Source organism: Cricetulus griseus (genome assembly GCF_003668045.3).
Source record: "Cricetulus griseus strain 17A/GY chromosome 1 unlocalized genomic scaffold, alternate assembly CriGri-PICRH-1.0 chr1_1, whole genome shotgun sequence".
In the NCBI taxonomy this organism is placed as follows: domain Eukaryota; kingdom Metazoa; phylum Chordata; class Mammalia; order Rodentia; family Cricetidae; genus Cricetulus; species Cricetulus griseus.
In genome coordinates, this window is record NW_023276807.1 from 200,773,565 (window position 1) to 200,783,201 (window position 9,637).

At 44.7% G+C, this 9,637-nt stretch overlaps 1 non-coding gene across 1 annotated transcript; it reads left to right on the top strand.

The window, feature by feature from the left end:
- Positions 1–5,715: 5,715 nt before the first annotated feature.
- Positions 5,716–5,849, top strand: LOC113832341. The gene has a single exon (XR_003479577.1). It is a non-coding gene; the product is annotated as a small nucleolar RNA SNORA70 (small nucleolar RNA).
- Positions 5,850–9,637: the final 3,788 nt, after the last annotated feature.

The window sequence follows — 9,637 nt, forward strand, 5'->3', positions numbered from 1 at the left end:
CTTATAGTTTTTCTAGGCTTATTTCTTTATGCCTGTAGCCAGGATTTTCAGGGGGTCTCCCCCGATCAAACCTGATCCTCTTTAACCTTGAACGAATCCACAACCTTTATTTCTGTAGAAACAAAAGCATAACCTCTTCCCCAAAGCAATATATTTTTTATTCTGAATTTCCATTCTGAAGCCAAGACACCTCTAAAGTATATAGGCTGGTTTAATTCAGCAGTTCCTTCCACAACCCAATGTCTCTCAACAGCTGTTGTTCTCTGTATATTAGCATTTAAAAATTAACAAAGCACTATATAAGGTCCAAACTCTCTGTGTTATAATATTTTCCATCCTTACATGGCTTATTTTTTTATATTGCTTTATTCTTTCTTTCAAGGCGTTATTCATTTGAAACTATTTTTTCCTACAACTATCTATATTTTTTTCTTTTCCTGTCTGGGCCTTGCTTTACTGGGCATCTGCAGTGCTCTCTGACCACATGGGTCAAACCTTAAACCCACCATGCAGCTTAGCTCATGGTGTGCTGGTGGCTCAAATCAGCAGGCAGTGGATGGGAGACCTGTCTCTGTACAATGGGGCCAACCAGAGAGACTGCGGAGCTAGGAAGCTTCATCTGGCTCTGTGTTTGTGCCTTTGGAACTTTTCTTTTTAAGTTTTCTCAGGTCCTATGTGGAAATACACAACTCACGTTGGTCACCATCTGTAACCAGTCTTTTTCTATCCAGGCTGCCAGCTCCCAAATAACTACACAGAGACTTCCTATTAATTATGAGTGCTCAGCTTTAGCTTAGGCTTGTTCCTAATTAACTATTATAACCTTAATTAACCTATATCTTTTAATCCATGTTCTTCTACATACTCATCACCTCATCCCCATTTTTCCCATTCTGTTCCCTCACATCTAGCTGGTGACTCCCTCTTCTTTTTCCCAGCATCCTCTCTGCCTGGAAATCCTGCCTAGCCATTGCCACTCAGCTTTTTATTAAACTAATCAGAATGACATGTTTTTATAGTGTATAAAAGGATTATTCCACAACAGGTCTTCTACAGTGAGAGAAAATGACTTTCTACAGTTTTCTGTGTTTGTAATGACACCTTTGGGAAAGGAATTCAGTCTTCATTACCACCATTTTCTTCACCATCATTATTTTCCTTGGCACTGTTGCTGTTATCGTCTATCTATCTATCTATCTATCTATCTATCTATCTATCTATCTTTGATTGATCTACCTATCATCTATATCAATCTATCTATCATCAAATTTTTGTTGTTCTTGATTTTCTTTTGTGATGGAGCAGTGATCTCAGCCTTACTCTTATTCTCACAGACACACAAAGATATTCAGGAGCCCATGGGGATCATGGTTCCAGACAGTGCGATGCATGCAGTCCCACCCTGAGTCTGGATCCACACTTAAATTGCTCTGTTTATACAGAGGTGCTCCCAGGCCTAATGCCAGCAACCTTCAACAGAAGTGTCAGTCTCCTTTAGATGAGGTACTCAGGTAGTTTATAATGGATTTTATTGCCACAGCTAACCAGGGGCATTAGTCAGGTACACAGTAACCATGACTCAGAGGAATCAATCTGAGATTCGTGCAGGTATTCAGAACAGTTGGCAGAAAAGGCTCAGGGCTGTTTGAATTTCCACAAACAACAAGGGGACATGGCTCTTCACCTTTCCCACTGGTTCTGGCACCATGCTAACATAAAACAGCTCCCTCTGTGTTTGCTCATGTAGACGACCTCTTTCCAACATAAGCAGAGCTCTTAACTTGTTTTTCCAGTGTGCAGACCCAAAGCCTTGTCATGCTAGGCCCATGCGCTGCCTCTGAGCTATATCCCTGGTTAAAGTGTGTCCAAATGTGCTTGTCTGTTTTCCACTCCTTCCTATCTTTACCCTAAGATTTTTCTTGTGGAAAGAGTAAATGATGAACAGTTTCAAAAACCCTAGCAGTCTTTGGGGATTGGAACATTCGATTGTAAACCTGTTCTGATTATTCGTGTGTGTGTGTGTGTGTGTGTGTGTGTGTGTGTGTGTGTGTGTGTGTGTGTGTTGTATGCACATGTGCATGCTGGTGTGTACACACAGGTTTATCTGAACATGTGGTCAACACCAGGTGTCCTCTTCAATCACTCCCCACCTTATGTTTTGAGACAGGGTCTCAAACCTGGAGTTCATTAGGCCCAGAGCTCATCAATTGTCTAGGATGCCTGGCCAACAAGCTTGAGAGACCAGTATGTCTGAGTGCCTGCTGCCCTTGCGGCTACATCCAACTTTTAGGTCAGTGCTGGGGAATCTGAATTCAGGTCCTCATGTGCAACGAGCATCTTACCAACTGAGCCTTTTCCCCAGCCCCCTACAGCATTATATTTCTATGGTTCAGCTATTACAGCACCCACAGTTGCTGGCAGACTGGAGGTATTTTGAAGCCTGTCACTGTTTTTTTTTTTTTGTTTTTTTTTTTTTGGCAAAGTCTACGGCCTTTCAAACTCCACTGTCATTTGCAGAAGCTATCCCTGTTTGCAGAGCTTCACATTTATAATTTCGTCAAAATTTTGAGCTTACATTTTAAAATGAGGATTGTTTAAAATATGCAGCCGTTTGCAGAGCCTGTAGGTACTTGCAAAGACCACAGCTGTCTGCAGAGCTCTTTGAGGTTTGCGGATGCTATTTTTGCTTGTAGAAGCTGTTGAAATTGGTTGCTGTGCCTGTTACATGATGGGCACTGGGTTCCAATGTGGTTTGTTTCCCAAAATTTCATGTATTAGAAGCTCAGTTGTCAGCATGGTGATAAGACAGGTGATGGGACCTTTGAGAGGTAGGGCCTAGTGGGAGGTAGGTAGGTCATTTTAGGGCTGTCCTTGGGCTATAGCTTCATTTCTGTTGCTGTGATAAAATGCCCTGACATAAATCAGATTAGGGAAGAAATTGTTTAGTTTACAGTTCCAGGTGACAAGCCATTACTGTGGGAATGTCATGGCAGGAACTTAAAATAATACATAAGATTACATCAAGAGCAGAAAGAGAATATACCTGTGGATTCTTGATTGTGTCATCCCTTCCTTTCTCTTAGCTGGATTTCTTTCCTCTTATAATGTTCAGGAGCCCCTGCCTAGGGAATGGTGCTACCCACCATGGGCTGGGTCCTCTCATGTCAAGGCAATCTTCCCTCAGACACACCCACAAGCCATTCTGATCTACATAATTTCTCAGAAAGACCATCTTCTCAGGTGATTGATTATGTCAAGTTGATGGTTAAAACTGCCACAGTTTTCAAGTGTTTAATACTGTCTTACACAGGAGTTAGTGCTCATGAGGAAGGGTTTCTACAGAAAAACTAGCCCACCCCAACCCCCACTCTCTAGCTTCCTGCCTCAACACATGCTATCTCCACCCAACACAGACACACACACACACACACACACAAGCTCTGCCATGTTGGGGACCCAGTACCAATGCTATGTGGTCTTGGACTTTCTTTGAGCCTCCAAAAGAGTGAGCTATGCACAACTGTTTACAAACAACTGCGCTTTGTGGGGATCTTTCTCCCTGAGCTGACATTGGGTGTGAATTATCTCAGTAACGTATATGTCTGAGTTGTACCAAAAGATCTTCAGAAGACATAGAAGTAAAAAGAAAGGCTGTGGCTAAGAAAAGACAGGGTGGGGAGGCGGGGGTAGGGGTTCGGGGGGAATTACTGAGCATACTGGGGTTACCCTGGAAACGGTTCTAGAAGCACTCAGGATGAAGGAGGATGTGGGCTTCTAGAAGAATCTGATTAGCAGGGTCCTTTCTCTGAAACTCTGCACCCATTTTTATTAGGACAGCTCCCCTCTGTATGCTGTATCCTGTCCCTGCTCCATGTCCAAGGCTTTCAAGATAAGCCCTAAATAGGAGCAATGGAGGAGTACAACTTATAACAAAATATAATGACATACATGTATGAAAAGCATCATAACGAAACCCATTATTTTGTATGCTAATTTAAAAGAACTGTTATCTGTATGGGCGTTTTGCCTCTATGTGTCTGTGTACCAATGTGCTTGCAGTGCCTGTGGAGGTCAGAAGAAGGCATCCGATCCTCTGGAACTGGAGTTACAGATGGTTGTGAGGGACTGTGTGGGTGCTGGGAATAGGACCTGGCTCCTTGGAAAGATCACAGTACCCTTAAGCCATCTCTCCAAGTTTTTGTATGTTAATGAAGAATGTTGGGGGCGGGGGGGGGGAGGGCTTCAAATGTAGCAAAGTTGGTGGAATGCTTTGATAGCAAGCACAAGGCCCAGGGTTTGATCCCCAGAATCACATAAACCAGGCAAAGTGACAGACATTGTAATTCTAGCATTTGGAAAGGGAGACAGGAGGATCAGAAAGCTCAAGATTATCCTCAGCTACACTGTGAGTTTGAGGGCAGCCTGGACTATATGAAAAGCCCTGTAGGAAGGGAGGGAGGGATGGGGAGGGAAGGAAGGGAGGGAGGAGAGAGAGGGGGGAGGGAGGGAAAGAGAGAGAGAAGGGGAGGGAGGAAAAGGAAAGAAGGGAGGGGAGGGGAAAAAAGAATTGAAAGAATTGGCACAACCCCTCTCCCATCAGGTCTCAAATTACAGCCCAGTGTAATTTGAGCCCAATGGAGCCCCTTTGTCTCAGGAGTTTCTACCTAGCCCCCAAGATGAAACGGGACAGAAAAGCTATCAGCAAGCTCATAGCCAGTGGGCAGCCTACAATGGAAGGGGCATTTTGAAACAGGACTCTTAGACATGGCTATGTGTTCACCCAGCGGCATATCCCTGAATATCAAGATGTGGGGTGCAGTGACCTGCAGCAGGGGTGAACCCCAGCAGCTCCACTTGTAAGGCTTGTCTTCAGGCACACCCTGCTTTTTTTGGTCCCAGCTGCAGTCCAACCCAGTCCCTGTAAATCAAATCCCCTTTTCCAGTAACTCACATGCTCACTACGGAGCAAGGACATGCCCAGAATGAGAAGTGGGTCTAACCTCCGCCTGAGTTGAAAGACAACTCAATTAGTTCAATCCAGTGGCTCTTGCCTCACCAAAATGTCCTATTGCAGGCTGTTCAGCTTCTCTATGTGTTCCTGTTTGTTTTCTTAAGCTTCAGCGTGGGCTGTGACTCACTGTGTGTAATTGATGGCTGTTGCCAGTCCACCATCCAGAGAGCTCAGTCCTGCCCTCCCCAGTTCCTGTCTCACCCCTGGATCTGTTTGCATCCTTTCTGGGGGAAACGGCTTCATCCTCTCCAGGAGCTTTGAAGAAAAAGCCCCCAACATCTTGATTTTGTTTCTAGACTGTCAGGAGCAAGGGCAAGGTGATTCTCTTGGGAGAAGACAACTCCCACCAGTGCCTGATCCTCCACCCCGCCCCAGAACCTGCCTTTTTAGATTCTTGAATTTCTGCTTTCTATGCTTGTTCCTCCCAGGTGAGCTAAGAGCTGGTCATACTTAAAACAAACAAACAAACCTTGAACTAGGGAGATGGCTTAGCAGTTAAGAATTCTTACTGCTTTTGCCCAGGACCTGAGCTCTGTTCCCAGCACTCACACGGTAGTGGTGGCACACAATTCTCTTTAGCTCCGGTTCCCCATCTTCTGACCTCTGTGGGCATTGCACACACATGGTGCACACACATGCAGGCAAAACACTCATGTCCATAAAATAAGCAAAATGAACAAACAAAAATCTAAGCCCTCAATGGTCTGCAGCCAACTAAATCTGCCAGATCTCTTTCCTCACGGGTCCTGGTATGCAATGGCTATGAACAGTGGCTTCAGTGGTAGTGAAGGTAGCTCATTGCCTACATGGGTTTCCCTAAGAAATCTTAGATACAGTTTTCTGGTGAATTTTCAAGTTTTTGATCCCAATGCTGCCCCCAGACAGGTAGACACCTTTGAGGAACTCCAGGGTACAGTGGCCAGGGTTCACAATGGCAAGGTCGTTATGTCCATTTGTCCCAAATTGCAGGAAAAGGAAGATGTGATTGAGGCCCTGCCTTGAAAAGAACCATATTCAAGTTCCCTGGCCGCTGGAAGGTCTGTATCTCAAAGAAGTGGAGGCCCGTCAAATTTAATGCAGATGAATCTGAAGAGATGGTAGTTGAGAAGTGGCTCATCCTTGATGGCTGAAGACTCAAATACAGCCCCATGCAGCGCCCCTTGCACACCTGAGGGCTTCCACTATGCTGAGTCCCACACTTCACCAAACATGTTCCATAATACTCTCACAAACAGTGTCCAGAAATTAAATCGAGGTATGATACACACTGATGGTTCCAGGACTTGGGAGGTGAGGCAGGAGAACTAGGAGTTCAAGACCACCCTCAGTTACATAGCAAGTTTGAGGTCAGCCTGGTCTGCATGAGACCCTGTCTTTCTAGGGAAACAAAGGAGGATCAAAAGTGACCCAGGCCTCAGGGGCCCAGGCCTGTCATCCTAGCACTCAGGAGGCTAAGTCAGGAGGAGTAAGAGGTTGAGGCCAGTCTGGATTTGTCTGCAAAAAACAAAGGCTAGAGATGTAGCTCAGAGGTAGAGTGCTTGCCATCACTTCCCTCCCAGCACACATAAATATCCCAGGTGACTTCCTTATCATTGCCCATCCAGCATGCTTTCTTACACACTAAGCACTCTGGCTACAGGGTATACACCACCACATGCACTTTATAGGGTGTTAGGGATCAAGTCGAGGGTTTTATGCACCTATGTACCTTAGGCAAGCTCTCTACTAACTGAGTTACATCTATAGTCTACATCAGCCCTGCTTTAAATACTTTGAAAAATTGCCGGGTGGTGGTGGCCCACGCCTTTGATCCCAGCACTCGGGAGGCAGAGGCAGGTGGATCTCTGTGAGTTCGAGGCCAGCTTGATCTACAGACAGGACAAAATTAGAGAAGTCCTGTCTCAAAAAAAAAAAAAAAAAAAAAAAAAAAAAACTTTGAAAAATTATTCCTGTGGGTGGTAATAGTGCATGCCTTTAATCCCAGCATTTGGAAGGTGGAGGCTGACTAATCTCTGTGAGTTCGAGGCCAGCCTCGTCTATAGAACAAGTTCCAGGACAGCAGGACTATTTGCACAGAGAAACTCTGTCTCAAAAAATACAAAGATACTGCTATATTAATTTATCTGTGTGTACATAAATGTCTACTCCCTACAGTCCCCATCTCCATCCCAAGCCCTGGGCTCACCAGTCACCAAGCAATGAATATTTATTGAACACCTCTAAGAGCTCCCTGTGAGTAGAGTCTTCCCTTCAACATCTGTCTAACAGAGTGCTCCTTGGCTAAGTCGTCTTCTCAATTTTTGAAATCTTTCTAAAAATACTTTATTTTTATTATTTTCAAATTTCTTGTTCTTATTCTAATTTTTTTCTTTTTTCTTTTTTCTTTCTTTCTTTTTTTTTTTTTTCTTAGACAGAGTTTCTCTGTGTAGCTTTGGAGCCTGTCCTGGCACTCGCTCTGTAGACCAGGCTGGCCTTGAACTCACAGAGATCCACCTGCCTCTGCCTCCCAAGGGCTGGGATTAAAGGCGTGTGCCACCACGCCCGGCTTATTTGTATTCTTTTATGTGTATGAGTGTTTGGCCTGCTTATATGTCAGTGTACCACATGTATGTCTGGTGCCCACGAGGCTAGAAGTGAACATCAGATTCCCTGGATCTGGAGTTGTACTTGTTTGTGAGACATCGTGTATTTACTGAGAACTGAACCCTGGTCCTTTGGAAGAGCAGCCAGTGCTTTTACCCACTGAGCCATCACCCCAGCTCTGTGATTTATTTTACTTTTAGTTACATGTTTATACGCAAGTGAATGCCAGTGCCCAGGGAGAGTAAAGATGTCAGAGCCCCTGGGAGATAAAGCTGTAAGATGCCTTGTGGGTGCTGGGAACCAAACTGGAGTCCCCTAACTGCTGAGCCATCTTTCCAGCCCCATTTTCTTCCTTGGGCGTTCTGAGAACAGAACTAGGGGCTTTGCACATGTAAGCAAGCACTCTTCTGAGCCAAATCTTCAACCCTGTTTTTGTCCTTTGATTCTCTTTTCCCATTAGGGCCTTCTGAACCCAGACTTGTTCCAGAGTAAGGGAGGATAACCTTAAATCCCTAATCCTCCACCTCCCAAATGCTGGGATTATGGGTATGCACCACCATACCTAATCTGAGCAGGGCTTTGTGCATGTGCGTGTTCGTGTGTTCGTGTGTGTGTGTGTGTGTGTGTGTGTGTGTGTGTGTGTGTGTGTGTGTGTGTGTATGTCAGAGTTTTGTGGAGCCCAGAGTGCCTGTATTGCTGAGGCTAATCTTGAGCCTTTTTAAAGATTTATTTTTATTTTTAATAATGTGTACATGTATATGAACATGTACATGTGTGCATGAGTGCATTGTGTGTCCACATGTGTGCAGGTACTTGAAGAGGCCAGAAGAAGGCATTGGATCCCCTGAAGCTAGACCAACAGTCAGTTGTAAGCTGCCTGATGTGAGTGTTGGGAACCAAACTTAGAGTTTGTAAAAGCATTATGTATTTTTATCCACAGAGCAATCTCTCCAGCCCTTTGGAGCTCTTGAACTTTTGATCTTCCTGCCTCTGTCTCTCAAGTGCTAGGATTATAGTATGCATCACCATCCTGGGTTCTTTTAGAAATCTTCAAGGGCATAACATATTGTTGTTAATTATAGTTATCACAGATGGATGATAGGTAGATGATAAATAGAAGATAGATACATAGATTTGGTTTGCTTATTTGGGGTGCTATAGATTAAATCCAGGGGCTGGTCCATGCAAAGCAAGAGCTCTACCACTGAACTACATCTGTAGCTCCGACATGATAAATTGCTAAGCACCACCATATGCCAAGCACTGGGCTAGATTTGAAGGATACAAATGATACAAATGATTAGAAGGATACAAAGAGCCAGGAGCACAGTCATAAACCAGGTGTGGTGGTGTGCACCTTAATCCCAGCACTTGAGAGGCAGAGACAGGAGGAGTTCTGTGAGCTTGAGGCCAGCCTGTCTACAGAGTGAGTTCTAAGACAGGCAGAGCTACAGTGAGAACCTGTCTCAAACAGACAGGCAGACAAAGAGCACAGTCTGATGGTGAAGAGAGAGGAAGAGTCAGCTGTAGAAGTTCATACAGGGCTACAGGACTTAGGGGGAGTCTGGGAAAGACTTCTTCCTGGGCATGTATGATTTATCAAGATAAGGGGAACTGGAGAGACATTGTGGAGACAGAAATTGAACTTGGGGGGCAGAGCTGACCTTTGAAAGGTGTCTGTGAAAGTGATGTATTATCTTCGAGGGGAAAGGGACCTTTAGGTAGACGATAATGCTTCAGTGTATATTTGTATATCGTTCTAGTGAGGATAATGCTTCAGTGTATACAGTTCTGGTGAGGATCTTCTTACTGAACAAGACTCCTGTTCATCTCCACCCAACACCTGAAGCCAGCAGCAATGTGGGGAAAGAGAGCTCACACACTATCACTATTCATAAGAGGACCATAGACTTGATTCTATCTTCCCAGTGTTGGGGTTAGGGATACTTAGGGAATGAAAAGCAGTGGTTAGAAGTGTGGGGAAAGGTGAATGGAGATAAGGGAAGGGAAGGTACCCTCTGTCTGGAACTGTGTGGAAAGACT